The following is a 24,199-nucleotide window of genomic DNA, read 5'->3' as shown; positions in this document are numbered from 1 at the left end:
GCCTTGTTCCAGTTTTTAGGGGGAATGCTTTCAGTTTTTCACCATTTAGAATCTTATTAGCCATGGGCTTAGCGTAGATGGCCTTTATAATGTTAAGGAATGTTCCCACTACCCCAATTTTTTCTAGTGTTTTGAGCATGAAGGGATGCTGTATTTTATCAAATGCTTTTTCTGCATCTATTGAAATAATCATGTGATTCTTAACTTTAAGTCTGTTGATATGGTGAATTACATTTATTGATTTCCTGATGTTGAACCAACCTTGCATCCCTGGGATAAAACCCACTTGATCGTGGTGCACTATCTTTTTAATATATATTTGTATGCGATCTGCTAAAATTTTGTTGAGAATGTTTGCGTCGATGTTAAGGATATTGGTCTGAAATTTTCTTTCCTTGATGTGTCTCTGTCTGGTTTAGGTATCAGGGTGATATTGGCTTCATAGAACGAGTTTGGGAGGGTTCCCTCCTCTTCTATTTCATGGAATACTTTGAGGAGTATTGGAATGAGCTCTTCTTTAAAGGTTTTGTAGAACTTGGCTGAGAACCCATCTGGTCCCGGACTTTTCTTTGTTGGTAGGTTTTTGATGACCTCTTCTATTTCATTGCTTGAAATTGATTTATTTAAGTTGTGTATGTCCTCCTCGTTCAGTTTAGGTAATTCATATGTCTCTAGAAATTTGTTGATGTCTTCGAGGTTTTCTGTTTTGTTGGAGTATAGATTTTCAAAATAGCTTCTAATTATGTTTTGTATTTCAATCGTGTCTGTTGTGATATTACCTTTTTCATTCCGAATTTTAGTAATTTGAGTTTTCTCCCTCTTTCTGTTTGTTAGTGTGGCTAAGGGTTTATCAATTTTGTTTATTTTTTCAAAGAACCAACTATTTATTTTGTTAATTTTTCCAATTGTTTCTTTTGTTTCAATTTTGTTGATTTCGGCTCTGATTTTAACTATTTCCTGTCTTCTACTACTTTTGGTGTTCGTCTGCTCTTCTTTTTCTAGGGCTTTGAGTTGTAGTGTTAAGTCGTTTATTTGTTGATTTCTACTTCTTTTGTTGAATGCGCCCCATGAAATAAATCTTCCACTAAGTACTGCTTTCATAGTGTCCCAGAGATTTTGATATGATGTGTCTTTGTTCTCGTTTACTCCTAAGAATTTTTTTATTTCCCTCCTGATGTCTTCTGTTATCCATTCATTATATTAGTATATTATTTAATCTCCAGGTATTGGAGAAGTTTTTGTTTTTTATTCTGTCATTTATTTCTAATTTCAATCCATTATGATCTGATAGAGTACAAGGTAGTATCTCTATCTTCTTGTATTTGCTAACATTAGCTTTGTGGCATAAAATATGGTCTATTTTAGAGAAGGATCCATGTGCTGCTGAGAAGAAAGTGTATTCGTTCTTTGTTGGATGGTATATTCTATATATGTCGGTTAAGTCTAAATTGTTGATTGTGTTATTGAGATCTATGTTTTCTTTATTCAATTTTTGTTTGGAAGATCTATCCAGTGGTGAGAGAGGTGTGTTAAAATTGCCTAGTATTATTGTGTTGTGGTCTATTTGATTTCTGGAATTGAGAAGGATTTGTTTGACGTATGTGGATGAGCCAATGTTTGGGGCATAGATATTTATGATTGTTATGTCTTGCTGATTTATGCTTCCCTTAAGCAGCATGTAATGTCCTTCTTTATCCCTTCTGACTAGTTTTGGCTTGAAGTCCACATTTTCTGAAATGAGGATGGATACTCCAGCTTTTTTGCTGAGTCCATGTGCATGGTATGTTTTTCCCATCCTTTCACCTTTAGTCTATGGGTATCTCTTTCTATGAGATGAGTCTCTTGCAGGCAGCATATTGTTGGATTTTTCTTTTTAATCCAATCTGCCAGTCTGTGTCTTTTGATTGATGAATTCAGGCCATTAAAATTCAGGGTTATTAGTGTGATATGATTTGTATTCCCAGTCATTTGACTCATGTTTGTTTTTTGACATGATTTGGTTTCTCCTTTATTTGGCTATTCCTTTAGGCTAGTTCCTCCCGTTGCTGATTTGCATCGTTGTTTTTCATCTCTTCCTCATGGAATATTTTGCTGAGAATGTTCTGTAATGCTGGCTTTCTTTTTGTAAATTCCTTTAGCTTTTGTTTATCATGGAAGGATCTTATTTCATCGTCAAATTTGAAGGTAAGTTTTGCTGGGTATAAGATTCTTGGTTGGCATCCGTTTTCTTTCAGGGCTTGGTAAATGTTGTTCCAGGCCCTTCTAGCTTTTAGGGTCTGGATTGAAAAATCTGCTGATATTCTTATTGGTTTCCCTCTGAAGGTAATTTGATTTTTTTCTCTCGCAACCTTTAAAATTCTGTCTTTATTTTGTATGTTAGGTATTTTCATAATAATGTGCCTTGGTGTGGGTCTGTTGTAATTTTGTATATTTGGAGTCCTATAAGCCTCTTTTAGTTGGTTTTCCATTTCATTCTTCAGATTTGGGAAATTTTCTGATATTATTTCATTGAATAGATTGTTCATTCCTTTGGTTTGTTTCTCTAAGTCTTCCTCAATCCCAATAATTCTTAAATTTGGCCTTTTCATGATATCCCACAGTTCTTGGAGATTCTGTTCATGATTTCTTACCATCTTCTCTGTTTGGCCAACTTTGTTTTCAAGATTAAATACTTTGTCTTCAATGTCTGAGGTTCTGTCTTCCAGGTGTTCTATCCTATTGGTTATGCTTTCTATGGAGTTTTTAACTTGGTTTATTGGTTCCTTCATTTCAAGGATTTCTGTTTGTTTTTTTTTCAGTATCTCTAACTCTTTATTGAAATGATCTCTTGCTTTCCGTATTTGCTCTTTTAACTGTTGATTGGTGCTATCATTCAATGCCTGCATTTGCTCTTTCATCTCCTCCTTCAATGCCTGCATTTGCTCTTTCATCTCCTCATTTGCTTCTCTGATTGTTTTAATTATGTACATTCTGAACTCCCTTTTTGACATTTCTTCTGCTGTGCTGTCATTGGGCTTTATTGATGTAGTATCTAGGTTTGTTTGGGACATTTTCTTCCCTTGTTTTCTCATATTGGTCAGCTGTCAGTGGGACCCTGAGATATTGCAGATTTCCTCTATTGGCTTATAGTGTCCCTGTAGATTTCCAGTGTATCACCTCTCAGCCTTCAGTAGCCTGAAGTCTTGGAGGAACTTGATAATGCAGTGCTTCTGAAGAAAGCTGCCCCTAGCCCCCTACTGGTTCCAGGACTTGGAGCTGGCTCTGTGCGGAAAGGCTCTCACTGGGGGCCTGCACTGTGCAGCTGGCCGTGTGGGAGAAGCCCACCGCCGGAGTGTGGAAGGCTACCTGGGGAAGACTCTAGCTGCCCTGCCCTCCTCTGATAAGCCATCCCTATCTGTGCCTGCCGCCCAGGCCAAGTTTCGCCCAGTGGAGGAGACTCACCCCGTGACTCTATTTTTGTCCAAGTCTCTCAATGCCTCTCCTTCTTGAGTCCTGGGTTCTGGAGCGACTGGAGATGCAGTCACCCTCCAGGCCACCATCTTGGATCGCCCCGTGGAAAGAGCCTGCGGCCAGAGTGGGCAGAGCCTCCTGGAGAAGTCTCTGGCTGCCCTGCCCTGATCCCAGAGGCTGCTTGCGGATTGAAGCTCTCCGTTGGCTTGGGGACTTGTGGCTGGCTCTGTGTAGAAAGGCTCTCACTGGGCGGTCTGCTCTGAGAAGCTAGCCTTGAAAGGCGCCTCCCACCGCAGGGGGCCGGGCTGCTTGGGGAAGTCTCTGGCTGCCCTGTCCTGGTCCCTGAGGCCGATTGCAGGCCGGAGCACGCTGCACTGGCTCCGGGACTTGGAGCTTGTTCTGATTAGAAAGGCTCTCACTAGTGGGCCTGCTCTGAGAACCTGGAGAAGCTGGCTGTGTGGGAGGGGCCCACCGCCGGAGTGCGCAGGGCTGCCTGTGGAAGACTCTAGCTGCCCTGCCCGGCTCCGATAAGCCACCTCTATCTGGGCCTGCCATTCGGGCCGAGCTTTACCCAGTGGGCAGACTCACCCATGGCTCTATTTTAGTCTGAGTCTCTCAATGCCTCCCCTTCTTGACTCCTGGGTTCTGGAGCGACTGGAGATGCAGTCACCCTCCAGGCCACCATCTTGGATCGCCCAATTATTCAATTAAATATCATTTTTCTAAGCTTATCAACATGGATTTTGATATGTCATAGCAAAAAAAAAAAAAAAAAAAAATTCTAGACCAGACACAGAAGGTGTTATGAAGACATTTAACTTTATTTTATTATGTAAATGTCCTTGGAATTCGTCAGCCTAAAACTCAGTTTTTCCTTAATGACTTAAAATGCTTAAAAAATTTGACAATGACCTTGATGCTAACATTGAGTACATCAATGTGTTATATCTGAGTTTCAATAATACTCAGCATAAGACACTGGGAATCTGGAAAGAGTTGGAGGTTAAAATGCTAAGTTGGCTTAGGAGGCTTAAGGAACATTAGGAGATGAAATGGTGCAAGCAGTTTTATCTCTGGGTAAATCAATCTAATGTTAATGAAAAAACTTCCATGGCAACCTGAAACAAAAGCAACGTTTCAGTATAATATAGGTATCTAAGAACTAAGTATAGGTATCATTTGAAGATTGTTTTTTATTGCCGCTTTTTGTTTTAAACATGAATAGGTTATGTTTTAATATTTTTTAATAGTTCTCAAGATGGATTACTGGCGAGTCAGAATAACCAATCATCTAATAAACTAGTCTCTAATGACCTACACAAAATCTCTGAAATACATTACATAATGTTTGGAAGAATATATTAATTCTATATCATAGCTAAGAAATATTGCTAGGTATTTATTTGTTCATTTTATCAGAAAGATACAAAAAGGAATCAGAAACAGATGTTGACATATAAATCATCTATTAAACACAGTAGGAAACTATAAAACATAACCAGTTTTGCACTAAAAAACAAGAGGGACAAATGAAAGGAGTTTATCATATTTGTAAGAAAATAATCCTGAAACCCTCAGACTTCAAATTTAGATATTAAGTTTCTTATTAATAATAAACAATTAAATCTAAAGACATGACTGCAATAATTTTAATGTTTTAAGCATGAACACTTCAATAAAGAACTGTAGTGGTAATTTGTAGATTTTAAGCATGAACAGTTCAATAGACAATATTACTTTTGAAAAAAATGTTAGAGGACATTATAATTCAAGCCTGTGACTTAACAATATATATGACTAATGTTGAATTATAAAAAGATTAAATCCTATATTATTTCATATTTTCAATTATGGTTTTGTAACAGTATTACTAAACATTTCAATAATATATAAACTCCATCTTTAAAAATTATTTGTTGTTTTTAGATATACATGACAGTAGAGTATATTTTGGCATATTGCACATATATGGAGTATAACTTATTCTAATTAGGATCCTATTCTTGTGATTGTGCATGATGTTGCATTATTCTGGTTGTGTATTCATGTACAAGGATAGGAACGTTATGTCTGATTAATTCTACTGTCTTTCCTATTCTTCTCCCCCTCCTTTCCCTTCATTCCAATTTGTCTAATCCAATGGACTTCTATTCTTCCCCTCCCTACCTTCCCTTGTTGTGGGTTAGCATCCACATTATCAGAGAGAATATTCCACCTTTGGTTTTTTGGGAATGGCTCCAATTTTCTAAAAAATTCCTAGCAACTGCAATCTATTCATATCTATTATCAATCTATATATTTGAGAGCCAATGGAAAATTTTATATTACCAAGTCTGCATCAGTCTAACGAATACAAGAGGAAGACTTGTTGTAAATGATTAAAAATGATATTATATTTAATAAAACACATGCTATGAGATTATAATGGTCATAATGTTCATACTAGTCTTTTAAAATTATTTAGCAGTGGATTTTCACAAGATTCACAGGATAACATTGAATCAGTAATTCAGATAATGAGGATTTTATAATACCTATATGTCCTTTCCCCCTTGCTGAACTTTAATACTTCAGTATTAAAAAAAAATGTTAATTGAAAATTCAATTTTGCTATCAATTTTATAATTTTCTTCTGTTTATTCACTTACACATTCAACAACACATGAGCTAAGTATAAAGTTGAATGAAGTTATTTAAATTTTTGAATAGGGCCTACTACAGGCATATTGTAAGGAATAAGAGATCTGGATCCTACTTTTCTGAAGCTTATATTGTAGTGGTGGACATAGATCAAAACCTAATAAATAAATATATATAACTGAAGATCATGTTAAGTATGATGAAAGAATTAAAAAATGACCCAAAAGAATAAAGGTGAGGGACAAGAAAGAACTCTCTTGGATGGGTAGAAAGTCCTCTCTGAAGAGGTGACATTCAAGCCAAATGGTGAGAAAGAAGCTGACTATGAGAGGAGAACTGGGGAAAAGTATTCCAGGCAAAGAAAAATGCATGAAAAGTACTCAAGAGTTAGACAAAATCTGGGTAGTTCTAGAAACTGAGGGAAGGAATGCAGCATAATAGCATATAAAGGGAGTGTAATGAGAAAAGGGGGAGTGCCATGAGATGAGGTTGGAGAAATAGGTAAGGAAGGAATCCTGTAGGGCTCTATTTATTACCATTGTGTTTTTATTTTTATTTTAATTGCAGTGAGAAGCCATCAAAAAAGTATAAAACGAGGAGGCACAAAGTCTTATTTGCACTTTTGGAAGGTATCTTTTATTGCTGTGTTAGAATAGATTGGGTAAAGCAATCTGTTAGAAGTCTCTGGGATTTCTAAAAGCTGACATCTGATTTTAGATGCCTTGCTCACAACTCTTTCTTAAAATTGTATGTTTGTATTTGAGTATTGTTCATTAACAGCAGGCATAGTTGGAATTATGGACATGTTTTCTTGAGATTATAAAAGCCTAGGAAGAGAACACTGGGAGTGGTCACACAGTTATTTTAGACTGGATAAAAAGCAAAGTTCCAAGTTTTCAAAGCCAGTTCAAAGAACATGGCCATCATCTATTATACAATGACAAAGAAGGGTTTTTGAAGTTATTCAAGTGGGGGAAAGAGGAGACACTGAATATACAACAAGCCTAGACACAAAGATAAAGAAGAGAGAAATAGATTACCTATATAGGCTCAAGTGAATGCACATGGAGTTTTCTGAGGGACTCAGGTATAAAAAGGACATGTTTCAAAAATAACAGGAAGGCATACAGTCTAAGAATCAGCCCTTTAGGCTATGTGACTTGACCTCTGAATACTTCCTTGACTTTATTTTATACTACTCTCATCTTCACAGATGACCCACCAGTCATGCTGTCCTTTCAGACCTAGAACACATCAAACATACTCTTCATGTTGGGCTTCTAACGTTGCTGTTCTGTTTTCTGGAATACTCCTCCAGCTCTTCTCTTGGTTGCTCTTGCTCATTAGTTCATAACTCATGAGGTTAGGGTGGAACACTCAGAAATACCTTGCTTAATAGAGGGAATAAGTAGACTTAGACTAAACACTATTCTGATACTCAATACTAATTTTTTAGTTCAAATGGCACCTTAAAATTCGTGCTGTTTCCTTCACTGCTGATATTCTTAACTAAAATAATTTCATGTACTTATTATCTTCTCCATTATTAGAATTACTAAAAGATCAATAATTTTGTCTACCCTTTTCATGATATTATGTCTGGTGCCTAGCCCAGTATCTGACATATTATATAACCTTAAGAAATACCTATTGAGTAGGGAGAAGATGGAAGATTAGAGAAAGGAATCAGGTCTCAGCAGTTCCTCAGCACCAGACTTACAAAAGAGGGAAGACTCCTTCTTGGACAGGTAACTAAGGAACTGTAAAACAAATTCATAGAGCTACAGAAAGTTTATAACTTGAACATAAGAGATACTACCTTAGAGATGTGCCAACTCCAGTTGCCAACAGCAGCAGAAGCAGAATGGAGTGGAGGAATTCAGACAAAAGAGACATGTAGCCAGTAAATGAAGACGTTAAAAAATAAAGAAGAATTGACTTGGGAAAACATGTGGTTTACAGAGGAAGGCTGATTTTAATGGATGCAGAGTTGGTAGGGGAAACATGTCAGTGAACAAATCCAAAGTGTTTCATGGGGGCAAAATCATTCCACAGGGGTGGAAAGTCCTCTGTGGGGTATGGAGAAAAATGTGCCTGGGCATTGAAAGCTGTCCCTGCACAGTCTGCATAGTTGGGAACAGAGATGGGATTGGGAACTCTTAAAGAAAGTTATGAGCAGCCGACTAAAAAATTCTCAGAGGATGCCTGAACCAGAGAGACTGAAATGGGCACAAAAAACGTTTTACCTGGACCATTCAGCTTCTGGATCCCACGGGAAAATTTTCAAAACAGCCAGTACCCCATAAGAGTTATTGCAAAGATACTCACTGCGACACACAAGTGTATCTGCACTCCAGGGTGAACACTCCATAATTCACATTCACACTAGTGGAGGTGAAACCTGTGAAGGATTTGTCCTTATCCCCTAAAAGTGGATTTTATTGGAAGTCTCAGAGATCCAGAAGTCAAGCAGAGTTTGACAGTTCCTAACAACAGGGGCATGGAATAAATCCCAAATACCCACCAAGAGAGTTCCAAAATCCATCAAAATCCAAAGCCCAACAACTGGAAACTCCAATCTAGAACTTTGCATCATCCCTGCTACAGGATTACAAAATTCATAAGCACTGACTAATCTATTCCAACAAATTCCAGGAGATTGGAAGCTGAGCGCTGCTATACCCTGCAGCTAGATGAGGAACACAAAGACAGTGGCCAAAAATACAGAGCCCAACATAAATAAAAAGAATGAAAACTCATCCCCACCAACAGATTTGACCACTGTAGTGGAAACAAGCTCTCTCTCATTAAGATGTTTTTCTTTTTCTTTCTTCTTTTTTTCTTCTTTCTTCATTTTTCCATTGTTTTAGTCTTCGTAAATTTTAATGTTTTGTTTTCAGTTTTTTTGAAATATCATTTCATCTTATTGTATTATTCTTCACTTTTTTTCATTATGCATGGTTTTGTGTGTTATGTGAGTGTGCATGTGTGGTAATATATGCTCTGCATGGATAGGTTTGAAAATATGCATATATGTTCATATAACTTTACTTCACATTAATATCTTTCTCCTGCACATACTCATTATTTAGTCTAGATTAGACTTAGGTGGGGCAAAATTATATGAGGGTTCGAGCTGTTTTGATTTTACATTTGCTAGTTCATCCATACCTACATTCTGGGTCCTCCTATCTCCCCTTCTTCACTATCCCCACCTCCACTGTAACAGCCAAAATTTCCTGTCTCCTCCTCCTGTCTTTCTTTTTTTCATTACTTTCAATTAATTTTTTATTCCTTCTTCTTTATAGCTTACACCTGCTATCTATATCTTGCTTCTCCTATGATCACTTTGCAAAAACCTATTTTCTCTTATTTAAAACACTGTAATATCACTAAATAATAGAAATTATATAGTATATGTAATTCCTACTCAATTTGTTATTGTGATTACTAAAACAGTGGGCAACATAGTAGACATTTGCTGTCAAATGCCTGATCTAGCTCACAGTTTTTTATTGTTGGTAGTGTTGTTAAATGCTGACCCCAAAAATCCTATATAAGTGGCAATTAGTGTTACAGATGTCAAAGAAGACACTGGACATTTATCTTAAGGCTGTACCTCTGTTGCTAAAATTCCTAGTTTCTCCCTCTGTCCTGTGTGCTGGAAAGAGATTGGGGCAGTTCAAGATCACAGAGTAGAGATCCTGCTGCCAAGAAATACTCATCTCAATCAAGCAACAGAAATCTCATCCCACACATGATCTAGCCCTACCTGAGCCTCAATATTACTCCAACTCAAAGAACTGAGGAGTCAAAAACCCCAAACCAATAATCAAGACTGAAGGGGGAGTAATTGGAAGGGGACCCTAGGTCCCATCGCTTGATATCTATTCATATATCAAAACCAGAGAGAAGTCCCAGGAAAAATAAGATAATTAGACACTAAAGGACATACATAATAAAGAGGAAGGGAAATCCATCTCAACTGATATGCAAGCCCAAGTCCTCTGAAAACATGAGAAAGCAGGAAAACAAATTCCACCCTCCCAAATTCACAATCTCCCAATGAAGGATCCCACTGATGTGGAAGTGGACAAAATCACAGAGAAAGATTATGAAAAGTGATTATTAAAATGTTCAATGAACTAAAGAAAGAGAGGAAGTAAGAGAGAAAATATAGGAGATGAAAGACCACTTCAATAAAGAAATAGAAAAATGGAAAAGAAACAAATCAGAACTCCTAGAAATGAAAGACACAATCAATCAAATTAAAAATTCACTTGACCCAGGTGTGGTGGCCCATGCCTATAATCCCATCAACCTGGCAGGCTGAGGCAGGAGGATCACAAGTTCAAAGTCAGTCTCAACAATTTAGTGAGACCCTAAGGAACTTAGTCAGAACTTGTCTCAAAATAAAAAATAAAGAGGGCTGGGGATATGACTCAGTGGTTAAGCAACCCCTGGATTCAATCCCTGTTATCTCCCACTCCCCAAATTCACTTGAAAGCATAAATAACAGATTAGATTGCATAAAAAACAGAACTTCAGCCCTTGAAGATGGAAGTCCAGGCTTTTAAAACAGGGTATGTGAGCTAGAATACACAAAACATGATAAAAGGAAAAAATGATAAAACATGATCAAAATATACAAGAACTCTGGGACAACATCAAAAAACCAAAGAATCATTAGGTTAAAAGAGAACATGGAGATACAAGCTAAAGGCATTAAGAACATTTTCAATGAGAAAGTTATAGAGGCTCACTTCTGATTTCTCAGTTCAGATGCTAAAATCTGGAATGAGATATTAAAAGCTCTAAAAGAAAACAATGTTAAGCCAAACTTACTATATCCAACAAATCTCAGTCTCAAATTTCGGGAGGAAATAAAAACTTTCTACGACAAGAATAACTTTTTAAAGAATTCATGACCACCTAGCAAGCATTTAAAGCATACTCAGAGATAAGCTGCACACACAGGCACCCAAAAGCAAAATTCAGAGCTCCCAGAGGAAGATCAATAGAAGAGTAATCAAGTAAAGGAGAATCAGGACAGGATTAAATACAGCAAAAAAGTCAAATGAGGATTCTCCACACTGCTTTCCAGAGTGGCTGCACCAATTTGCGACTCCACTAGTGATGTAAAAGTGTGCCTTTTCCCCCATGTCTATGCCAACATCTATTATTGTTTGTGTTCTTGATAATAGCCATTCTAATTGGAATAAGATGAAATCTTAGAGTTGTTTTAATTTGCATTTCACTAATCACTAGAGATGTTGAACACTTTTTCATATATTTATTAATCACCTGTATGTCTTCTTCTGTAAAGTGTCTGTCCAGTTCCTTGACCCATTTATTGACTGGGTTCTTTGCATATTTGGTGTAAAGTTTTGTAAGTTCTTTATCAATTTTGGAGATAAGTGCTCTATCTGAAGTGCGTGTGGAAAAGATTTTCTCCCATCTGTAGGCTTTTTTTTTATTGATTGTATCCACCTTTTGATCCAGTTATCCCACTCCTCAGTTTATACCCAAAGGACTTAAAATTAGCATACTACAGCAACGCAGCCTCATAATGTTTATAGCTGCTCAATTCACAATAGCTAGGTTGTGGAACCAACCTAGATGCCCTTCAACAGATGAATGGATAAGAAACTGTGGTCTATATACACAATGGAATATTATTCAGCAATAAAGAATAATAATATTATGGCATCTTCAAATAAATGGATGGAACTGGAGAATATCATGCTAAGTGAAATAAGTCAATCCCCAAAAAGCAAAGACTGAATGTTTTCCCTGTTAAGTGGATGATGATATATAATGGGGGTGGGAAGATGGGGGGTGAGAGAAGAATGGAAAAACTTTAGATTATGTAGAGGGAAATGAGAGGGAGGGGGTATGAAAAATGGTGGAATGAGACAGACATCATTACCCTATGAACATGTATGATTACATGAATGGTATGAATCCTCCTGGTGCACAACCATAGAAATGAAATGATGTACCCCATTTGTGTACAATGAATCAAAATGCAGTCTGTTAAAAAAACAAAAGTCAAATGATAGAAAACCACAAACACATATCCAAACTAACACTGAATGTTAATGGCATCAACCCCCAATTAAAAGGCATAGATTAGTGGAACTGATGCAACTCTTGCTTGTAAGAGACTCATCTCATAGGCAAAGACACTCAGAGTTGGAAGGTAAAAGGATGGAAAAAATTATTCCACTGAAATGGACTCCAAAAATAAGCATGAGTAGCTATTCTCATCCTTGACAAAGTAGATTTTAAGCAAAAAATTAATCAGAAGAGACAAAGAAGAACACTACATTCTGGTGAAGGGAAAAAATCCAACAAAATATAATGATAGTAAATATTTATACCCCAAACATCAGTGCATCCAATTTCATAAAGAAATACTCCTTGCCATTAAATCTCAAATAGACCCCAACACAGTAATAATGGCAGATTTCAACACACCCTATCACCAATAGACAGGTCATCAAAACATAAAAACAATGATGACATTTCCAACCTGAATAAAATTATAAATCAAATGGACATAACAGATATCTACAGAATATTTCACTCCCAAACAGCTGAATTTACCTTCTTCTCAGTAGGTCATGGAACATTTTCCAAAATAGACCATATTCCAGGTGACAATATATATCCTAGCAAATAAAAAAAAAAATACGATCTGATGCATCCTATCAGATCATAATGAAATGAAACTAGGATTCAACAGCAAGAAAACAATAGAAATCACATAAACATGGAGATCGAACAATACTCTTTTAAATGAAGAATGGGTCAAAGAGGTAATGATTAGTATAAATCAAGAAATTCTTGGAAACAAAGGATAACAGATACAACATATCAAATTTTTGGGGACAGTATAAGAGTTCTAAGAGGAAAATTTATAGCATTGAGTGCCTACATTAAAAAAATAGATTCCAAGTACATTTATGCTTCACCTAAAGGCCTTAGAAAAAGAATAACAAATGAATTTCAAAATCAGTAGAAGTCAGGAAATAATTAAGATCAGAGCTGAAATCAATGAAATTGAGAATAAAGAGACAATACACAGGGAATCCAACTGCGAATGCCCCAATTTCCAACCCCAGTTCTCTCCCAGCTTAGTCCAGCCCAGTTCTTGGGAGGATGAAGTTCATGTACAAAGAGGAGCATCTGTTCAAGAAGCGCTGGTCTAAGGGTGAGAAGATTTGAAAGAAATATCCGGACTGGGTCCTGGTGATAGTAAAAAAGCCTCCTAAAGCTTGGATAGGAGAGCTGGACAAAAAGAAATACTTGGTGCCTTCTGATCTCACCATTGGTCAGTTCTACTTCTTTATCTGGAAGTGAATTCATCTATGAGCCGAGGATGCCTTGTTTTCCTTTGTCAACAATGGACATTATTCCACTCACTAGTGTCATTATGGGTCAGCTGTACCATGAACACCATGAAGAAGAGTTCTATACATTGCCTATAGTGATGAAAGTGTCTATGGTCTGTGAAGCTGCTGCCCCTGAGGTGGGGGTCCCATTCCACAAAAAGGTGGTACACTTTTCTTGACCTCCACCTCCCTTCTTCAAGACCTGCACTTTTTTTTTTTTTTTTTTGTGGTGTTGGGGATTAAACCTAGGGCCCTGTGCATTCAAGGCAGGCACTCTACCAACTGAGCTATATCCCCAATGCAGGATCTGCACATCTTAATGTTTGAGGCATTCTCTCCAGCTCCTCTTAGCAGGAGGCGTAATGGTGGACATGGCACCTCTGCTTTCTCCCCTTTCCCCACCTTTCTCTGTCCTCTGTCCCTACTCCACTTTAGACTTTTTGATTGTCAATCTCTGTCACCTCCAGTGATTGTTTTGGTTTCGGTTCCTTTCTAACTGCCCAGAGAGCTCAGAACTCCCACAATCCCTTCCTTTCATTACTTTCTTTTTTGGGGGTAGATGGAAGGGCCTGAAATTGTGCGGGGAAGGTAGAAGGCACATCAAGAAAGAGGAAACCACCAAGATAAAAAATTTTAAAAAGACCATGAATGCAATGAAGAGTTTGTTCTTTGAAATGATAAATCAAGATTGATAAACCTTTAGCCAAATTAGCCAAAAGAAGAGAAAGAGAAGACCAAAATCAACAAAACTGAAGAAGATGCTTCTGAAATACAGATGATCATTACACATTATTTTGAAAATTTATACTCTAATAAACTGGAAAATCTAGAAGACATTGCAAAATGCTGAGACACTTATGATTGCTTAAATGGAATCAGGAAGATGTAGAAAACCAAAACAGATAAATATCAAGTAATGAAATTGAGATAGCAATTAAAGTCTTTCAAAAAAGAAAAGTCCAGGACCTGATGGATTCTCAGCTGAGTTCTACCAGACCTTTAGAAATGAACTAACACCAGCCTTTCTCAAAATATTCCACGAAAATGGAACCACCATTTGACCAGCTGTCCCACTCCTTGGCCTATTCTCAAAGTACTTAAAACCAGCATACTACACTGATGCAGCCACATCAATGTTCATAGCTGCTAAATTCACAATAGCTAGATTGTGGAACCAACCTAGATGCCCTTCAATAGGTCAATGGATAAATAAACTGTGATATATATATACACACACACAAAGGAATATTATTCAGCCATAAAGAAGAATACAATTATGGCATTTTCAGGTAAATGGATGGAGCTGGAGAATATCATGCTAATAGAAATAATCCAATCCCAAAAAAACAAAGACCAAATGATTTCTCTTGATAAGTGGATGGATGATGACACATAATGGGGGCAGGGGAAGGGAAGAATGGAGGAAGGATGGATTGTGTGGAGAGAAATAAGGAGTGGGGAGGGGAAAGATAATGGAATGAGACAAACATCATTACCCTATGTACATGTATGATTACACAAACAGTGTGACTCTATGTCATGTACAACCTGAGAAATGAAACTTGTACCCCAATTGTGTACAATGAATCAAAAAATAAAAAAATTATTCCATGAAATTGAAAGAGAGGAAACATTACCAAATACTTTTTATGTAGCCAGTCTAAACCTGTGTCAAAACCAGACAAAGACAAATCAAGAAAAGAAAACTACAGATCAATATCCCTGAAATGCAAAAATCCCTAATAAAATATTAGCAAATTGCATTGAAAAACATATGAAGAAGAAGATAGTACACCATGATCAAGTGGGTTTCATTCCAGAGATAGAAGGTTGGTTCAACACAAGCAAATCAACAAATGTAACTCACCACTTAAACAGAGTTAAGGAGAAGAATCACATGATTATCTCAATAAATGCAAAAAAAAAAAAACTCTTTGATAAAATGCAGCACCCATTCTTGTTAAAAATTCTGGAGAAGGTAGAAATGAAAGGAACTTACTTCAATAACATTAAGGCTATTTATGACAAATGCAAAGCCAGCATCACACTGGAGAAAAATTAAAAGCATTCTTATAAAATTAGGAACAGGTTTTCAAGATGGCGGACTAGAGGGCAGCTGCATTTCATGTTGCTCCAGGACGCAGGATTCAAAGAGGAGATAGTGAGAGACTTGGGACCAACTCAAAGCCGCCGGGTGAGTCTCTCCCTTTGGGGAGGCATCCCGGATGGGGTGGTAGCCCCAGAATGCAGGGAACTTTGTGAAGTAGAGTTGCTCAGCGAGGCACCCCGCCCCCCACAGAAGCGGTAAACACGGACAACTGGGATCATAGTAGAGGAGGCGGCTCAGCACAGCGCTTGGACTCGGAGCAACCACTGGGGCTCTGGGCGGCTGCCTGAGGAGGAGCTGTGTCGCGAGCTGTTTAGACTCAGAACGACCGCTTCTGAACACTGGGGGGCTGCCCAGAGGAAGAGAAGCGCGGTGGGTCGCTTGGTCTAGGAGTGACTGCAACAGAGCCACAGGCAGTTGCCAGAGGAGGAGGCGAGTGGTGAGTTGATGGACTAAAAGCGACCGCTCCTGAACACTGGTGGCCTGCCTGGAGGAGGAGCACGGTGGGTCGCTTGGTCTCCGAGCGACTGCTCCTGAACACCCAGGGGGCTACCCCGAGGAGGAGGAGGAACAGGGTGGGTCACTTGGACTCGGAGTGACTGCCAAGGGCTAGGAGCGGTTGGCGGGAGGAGGAGACGCGAAGTGAGTTGCTTGGACTCCTAGTGACTGTGTCGGAAACCGGGCGGCTGTCCGGAGGAATTGGTGTGTGGCGGGTCTCTGGGTCTTGGAGCTATTGTACGGGGTTCCAGGTGGCGGTTCAGAGGAGGGGCCGCATAGCCAGGCGATCAGGTGCAGAGCAGGGTCCCAGGACATAGGCGATTTCTTGCTGGAAGAGCTGCACAGAGACACGCCTAGGGGCGGAGCGAAGTTTCCAGGACTGCGGGCAGATTCTCTGAGGAGAGGCAGCCTAAGGAGACTCGTCTGCGAAGGGTGAGGCTCCCAGGCCCAGGAGGTAGGTCCGGGCCCCTGGGAACGTTGCAGAGGAAGACAGCCCAGCCCAGGCGGTAGTTGTAGATTGAGGGGAACCTCTAGGAGGGGAACTGACCAGCGAGACCTCTCCACCATGTGAGTCTTCCCTGCCAGGTGAGGTTTTCCCACAAGGATGGTAAAACCAGAGACACAGGCTGCCTCAGCCTGCAGCGTAGTTCCCCTTTGGATGACCATTGGTCAACAAGTGGAGGCACCTCTGCCCACTATCAGGGAATATATCCCACCTGAAGGTCACCAACCCTAGAGAGGCAGCTTCCTTGTGGAGCACCGCATTATCAACTTCCTCCAAGACTTCAGGCTACTGAAGGATAAGAGGGGATATACTAGCAATCTTTAGGGACATTATAAGTCAATAGAGGAAATCTGCAATATCTTAATGACCCACTGATTCCTCAACAATATGAGAAAACAAGGGAAGAAAATGCCCCAAACAAATCTAGATGTTACATCAATAAAATCCAACGACAGCATGGCAGAAGAAATGACAGAAAGGGAGTTCAGAATGTACATAATTAAAATGATCAGGGAAGCAAACGATGAGATGAAAGAGCAAATACAGGCATTGAATGATAGCACCAATCGACAGTTAAAGGAGCAAATACAGGAAGCAAAAGATCATTTCAATAAAGAGTTAGAGATATTGAAAAAAAACAAACAAACAGAAATCCTTGAAATGAAGGAAACAATAAACCAAGTTAAAACCTCCATAGAAAGCATAACCAATAGGATAGAACACCTGGAAGACAGAACCTCAGACATTGAAGACAAAATATTTAACATTGAAAATAAAGTTGAACAAACAGAGAAGATGGTAAGAAATCATGAACAGAATCTCCAAGAACTATGGGATATCATGAAAAGGCCAAATTTGAGAATTATTGGGATTGAGGAAGGCTTAGAGAAACAAACCAAAGGAATGAACAACCTATTCAATGAAATAATATCAGAAAATTTCTCAAATCTGAAGAATGAAATGGAAGATCAAGTTCAAGAGGCTTACAGGACACCAAATACACAAAATTACAACAGACCCACACCAAGGCACATTATAATGAAAATACCTAACATACAAAATAAAGACAGAATTTTAAAGGCTGTGAGAGAAAAGAACCAAATTACATTCAGGGGGAAACCAATACGGATATCAGCAGATTTTTCAATCCAGACCCTAAAAGCTAGAAGGGCCTGGAACAACATTTTTCAAGCTCTGAAAGAAAATGGATGCCAACCAAGAATCTTATACCCAGCAAAACTTACCTTCAAATTTGATGATGAAATAAAATCATTCCATGATAAACAAAAGCTAAAAGAATTTACAAAAAGAAAGCCAGCATTACAGAACATTCTCAGCAAAATATTCCATGAGGAAGAGATGAAAAACAAAGAAGCAAATCAGCAAAGGGAGGAACTATCCTAAAGGAATTGTCAAATAAAGGAGGAACCAAGCTGTGTCAAAAAATAAATAAATAAATAAATAAATAAATAAATAAAATGAGCCAATTGACCGGGAATACAAATCATATCTCAATAATAACCCTGAATATTGATGGCCTGAATTCATCAATCAAAAGACATACTCTGGCAGATTGGATTAAAAAGAAAGATCCAACAATATGTTGCCTGCAAGAGACTCATCTCATAGAAAGAGATACCCATAGACTAAAGGTGAAAGGATGGGGAAAAACATACCATGCACATGGACACAGCAAAAAAGCTGGGGTATCCATCCTCATTTCAGATAATGTGGACTTCAAGCCAAAGTTAGTCAGAAGGGATAAATAAGGACATTTCATACTGCTTAAGGGAAGCATAAATCATCAAGATATAACAATCATAAATATCTATGCCCCAAACAGTGGCACATCCATGTATGTCAAACAAATCCTTCCCAATTTTAGAAACCAAATAGACCATAACACAATAATACTAGGTGATTTTAACACGCCTCTCTCACCACTGGACAGATCTTCCAAACAAAAATTGAACAAAGAAACCATAGATCTCAATAACACAATCAATAATTTAGACTTAATGGACATTTATAGAATATACCATCCAACCAAGAGCGAATACACTTTCTTCTTAGCAGCACATGGATCCTTCTCTAAAATAGACCATATATTATGCCACAAAGCTAATGTTAGCAAATACAAGAAGATAGAGACACTACCTTGTATTCTATCAGATCATAATGGATTGAAATTAGAAATAAATGAAAGAGTAAAAAAACAGAACTACTCCAACAATATGCTATTATATGATGAATGGATAACAGAAGATATTAGGAAGGAAATTAAAAAATCCTTAGAGGTAAATGAGAACAAAGAAACATCATATCAAAATCTCTGGGACACTATGAAAGCAGTACTTAGAGGAAAATTTATTTCATGGAGCATTTAATAAAAGAAGTAAAACTCAACAAACAAACGACCTAACACTACAGGTCAAAGTCCTAGAAAAAGAAGAACAGACCAACACCAAAAGTAGTAGAAGACAGGAAACAGTTAAACTCAGAGCTGAAACCAACGAAATTGAAACAAAATAAACAATATAAAAAACTGACAAAATAAATAGTTGGTTCTTCGAAAAAATAAACAAAATTGATAAACCTTTAGCCACACTAACAAAGAGAAGACGAGAGAAAACCCAAATCACTAAAATTCGGAATGAACAAGGAAATATCACAACAGACACGACTGAAATACAAATCATAATTAGAAGCTATTTTGAAAATCTATACTCCAAAAAATAGAAAATTTCGAAGACATCAACAGGTTTCTAGAGACATATGAATTGCCTAAACTGAACGAGGAGGACATACACAATTTAAATAGACCAATTTCAAGTAATGAAATAGAAGAAGTCATCAAAAGCCTACCAACGAAGAAAAGTCCAGGACCAGATGGGTTCTCAGCCGAGTTCTACAAAACCATTAAAGAAGAGCTCATTCCAATACTCCTCAAAGTATTCCATGAAATAGAAGAGGAGGGAACCCTCCCAAACTCGTTCTATGAAGCCAATATTACCCTGATACCTAAACCAGACAGAGACACATCAAGGAAAGAAAATTTCAGACCAATATCCTTAATGAACATCGACACAAAAATTCTCAACAAAATTTTAGCAAATTGCATACAAAAACATATTAAAAAGATAGTGCACCATGATCAAGTGGGTTTCATCCCAGGGATGCAAGGTTGGTTCAACATCAGGAAATCAATAAATGTAATTCACCATATCAATAGACTTAAAGTTAAGAATCACATGATTATTTCAATAGATGCAGAAAAAGCATTCGATAAAATACAGCACCCCTTCATGCTCAAAACACTAGAAAAAATAGGGATAGTGGGAACATTCCTTAACATTGTAAAGGCCATCTACGCTAAGCCCATGGCTAATAAGATTCTAAATGGTGAAAAACTGAAAGCATTCCCCCTAAAAACTGGAACAAGGCAGGGATGCCCTCTTTCACCACTTTGATTCAACATCGCCCTTGAGACTCTAGCCAGAGCAATTAGACAAACCAAAGAAATTAAAGGGATACGAATTGGAAAAGAAGAACTCAAACTATCCCTGTTCGCTGATGACATGATTATATATTTAGAGGAACCAGGAAATTGCACCAGAAAACTTGTAGAACTCATAAGTGAATTCAGTAAAGTAGCAGGTTACAAGATCAATGCTCATAAATCCAATGCATTTTTATACATAAGTGATGAATCTTCAGAAAGAGAAATTAGGAAAACTACCCCATTCACAATAGCATCGAAAAAAATAAAATACTTGGGAATCAATCTCACAAAAGAGGTGAAAGACCTCTACAATGAGAACTACAGAACACTAAAGAAAGAAATTAAAGAAAACCTTAGAAGATGGAAAGATCTCCCATGTTCTTGGATAGGCAGAATTAATATTGTCAAAATGGTCATACTACCTAAAGTGCTACACAGATGCAATGCAATTCCAATTAAAATCCCAATGATGTACCTTGCAGAAATAGAGCAAGCAATTATGAAATTCATCTGGAAGAATAAAAAACCTAGAATAGCTAAAGCAATCCTCAGTAGCAAGAGCGAAGCAGGGGGTATCGCAATACCAGATCTTCAACTCTACTACAAAGCAATAGTAACAAAACCGGCATGGTATTGGTACCAAAATAGAAAGGTGGATCAATAGAGGACACGGACACAAACCCAAATAAATACGATTTTCTCATACTAGACAAAGGGGCCAAAAATATGCAATGGAGAAAAGATAGCCTCTTCAACAAATGGTGCTGGGAGAATTGGAAATCCATATGCAACAGAATGAAACTAAATCCATATCTCTCACCATGCACGAAACTAAACTCAAAATGGATTAAGGACCTTGGAATCAGACCAGAGACCCTGCATCTTATAGAAGAAAAAGTAGGTCCAGAGCTTAAACATGTTGGCTTAGGACCAGACTTCCTCAACAGGACTCCCATAGCACAAGAAGTAAAAGCAAGAATCAATAGCTGGGATAGATTCAAACTAAAAAGCTTTCTCTCAGCAAAGGAAATTATCAGCAATGAGAAGAAAGAGCCTACAGAGTGGGAGAAAGTCTTTGCCAATCATACTTCAGATAGAGCACTAATCTCCAGAATATATAAATAACTCAAAAAACTCTACACCAAGAATGCAAATAATCCAATCGACAAATGGGCTAAGGAAATGAATAGACACTTCACAGAAGAAGATCTACAAGCAATCAACAAACATATGGAAAAATGTTCAACATCTCTAGTAATAAGAGAAATGCAAATCAAAACCACTCTAAGATTCCATCTCACCCCAATTAGAATGGCGATTATCAAGAATACAAGCAACAACAGGTGTTGGCGAGGATGTGGGGAGAAAGGTACACTCATACATTGCTGGTGGGGCTGCAAATTAGTGCAGCCACTCTGGAAAGCAGTGTGGAGACTCCTTAGAAAACTTGGAATGGAACCACCATTTGACCCAGCTATCCCACTCCTTGGCCTATACCCAAAGGACTTAAAATCAGCATATTACAGAGATACAGCCACATCAATGTTCACAGCTGCTCAGTTCACAATAGCCAGATTGTGGAACCAACCTAGATGTCCTTCAATTGATGAATGGATAAAGAAACTGTGTTATATATATACAATGGAATATTACTCAGCCATAAAGAATGATAAAATTATGGCATTTGCAGGCAAATGGATGAAATTGGAGAATATCATGCTAAGTGAGATAAGCCAATCTCAAAAAACCAAAGGATAAATGATATCGTTAATAAGTGGATGATGACATATAATGGGGGGCGGGAGGGGTTAGTGTTAGGGTTAGAGTTAGGGTTAGGGAGGGGGGCAAGAATGGAGGAAGGAAGGAGTGTATAGAGTGAAAAGAGGGGTGGGAGGGGTGGGGGAAGGGAAAAATAACAGAATGAATCAACCAACATTACCCTATGTAAATTTATGATTACACAAATGGTATGCCTTTATGCCATGTACAGAGAAACAACATGTATCCCATTTGTTTACAATAAAAAAAAATGGAAAAAAAATATATAAAATTAGGATCAAGACATGTTGTCCACACTCATCACTCCTATTCAATATTGTTCTTGAAACACAGGTGAGACCAATCAGGCAAGAAAATGAAATTAAAATAATATAAATAGGAAAAGAAGAAAGTAACCAATTTCTGTTTGCGGGTAAGACCCAAAAATATCACCAGAAGACTTCTAGAGCTTATAAATGAGTTTGGCAAAGTAGGAGGATACAAAATCAACACCCAAAGGCAACAGCTTTCCTATACTACGACAGTGATTCAGTTGAGGAAGAAATCAGGAAGAACATCCCATTCACAATAACCTAAAAAAAAAAAAAAAAAAAAAACTTGGAAATTAATCTAACCAAGGAGGTAAAAGACCTCTACAATGAAAATTATAAAACACTGAAGAAAGAAATTGAAGACTTTAGAAGACAGAATGACCTTGTTCTTGGATAGGCAGAATTAATATTGTCAAAATGGCCATTATACCAAAAGCAATATACAATGATATTCCTCACAGAATTAGAAAAAACAGTTCTTAACATCATTTGGAAGTATATGAGTCCCAAAATGGCCAAAGGCATACTGAGCAAGAAAAAGGATACTGGGGGCATCATAATATACTTAATCTGAAATTGTACTACATTGCTGTATTAAGAAAAACAGCATGGAATTGACATCAAAATAGACATGAATATCAATGGAACAGAACAGAAGACACAGAGACAAACCCACATACTTAAAACCACCTGATAATTGAAAAAGGTCTAAAAAATATATTTTAGAGAAAAGACAGTCTTTTTAACAAATGGTGCTGGGAAAATTGGAGAGCTGTACGAAACTAGATTCGTATCTCTTAATCTGAAAAGAAGTTAAATAAAAATTAAACCAGAAATCTTACAACTACTAGAAGAAAACCTAGGGTCAGTATTCTATCATATTGGTGCTAGAACCAACTTCCTTAACAAGACCTCCTGAAACTCAAGAAATAAAACCAGGAATCAATAAGTGAAATGCCATGAAATTACAAATCTTCTGCATAGTAAAGGAAACAATTAAGAGCATGAGGAGAGAGCTTAGAGTGGGAAAAAAGTCTTTGTCAGTTACTCCTATGACAGGGAATTAATATCCAGAATATATAAAGAACTCAAAAAATCTGACACCCAAAAAAGCCAAATAACCCAATCAATTAATGGAAGACAGAACTAAATAGAAAATTCTCAAAAGAAGAAACACAAATGACCAACAAATATATGAAAAAATGTTCAACATCTCTAGCAAGCAACTAAATGCAAATCAAAACTAAACCAAGATTTCACCTCACTCCAGCCAGAATGGCAATGATCAAGCATAAAAACAATAATAAATGCTGGCAAGGATGTGGGGGAAAAGGTACACTTGTACATTATTGGTGGGACTGCAGACTGGTAAAACCACTCTGGAAAGCTATCCCTCTCCTCAGTAGTTATCTGAAAGACATAAAATCAGCAAGCTATAATGATACAGCCACCTCAATGTTTATGGCAGCACAATTCACAATAGCTAAATTATGGAATCAACCCAGATGCCCTACACAATGTAGTTGTGTGCAATCCAAGTAAGAATGAAATCATGGCAAGTGGACGGAAGTGGAGAAGATCATGCTAAGTAAAGTAAACCAGACCCAGAAATTCAAAGGTCAAATGCTTTCTCTCATATGAGGAAGCTAAAGTAAAATAAAGGAAAGGAGGAAAGGATAGCATATTATAAAGTTATAGGGAAGATCAGTAGTGCAGAAGAAGGAGATCAAGAGCACAGTGGAGGAACAGAAAAGGGGAGGAAATGTAGAATGAACTTTTCAAAAAATCATGTTAGATCCATCTGTAAGTACACCACAGGGAATTTTGATTTTATGTATGAGTAACAAACAAACAAACAAACAAAAATAAATAACAGCTGGGCACAGCAGCGCAAGCTTGTAATCCCAGTGGCTTGGGAGGCTGAGGCAGGAGGATCTCAAGTTCAAAGTCAGCCTCAGCAAAAGCCAGATGCTAAGCAACTCAGTGAGATCCTGTATCTAAAGAAAATAC

General features: G+C 37.7%; 1 protein-coding gene and 1 pseudogene across 4 annotated transcripts in view; one reads left to right on the top strand and one right to left on the bottom strand.

The window, feature by feature from the left end:
• The window catches only part of Mbd5 (methyl-CpG binding domain protein 5), a 481,517-nt gene that overhangs the window by 77,222 nt on the left and 380,096 nt on the right, over positions 1–24,199 (bottom strand). The window lies entirely within an intron of this gene.
• On the top strand, positions 13,255–13,608 carry LOC124981194 (gamma-aminobutyric acid receptor-associated protein-like; annotated as a pseudogene).

The sequence above is a fragment of the Sciurus carolinensis genome, chromosome 3 (genome assembly GCF_902686445.1).
Source record: "Sciurus carolinensis chromosome 3, mSciCar1.2, whole genome shotgun sequence".
NCBI classification, from domain to species: Eukaryota; Metazoa; Chordata; class Mammalia; order Rodentia; family Sciuridae; genus Sciurus; species Sciurus carolinensis.
The sequence above is the reverse complement of the archived record's forward strand: the minus strand, read 5'-3'. Positions and strand labels throughout refer to the sequence as shown.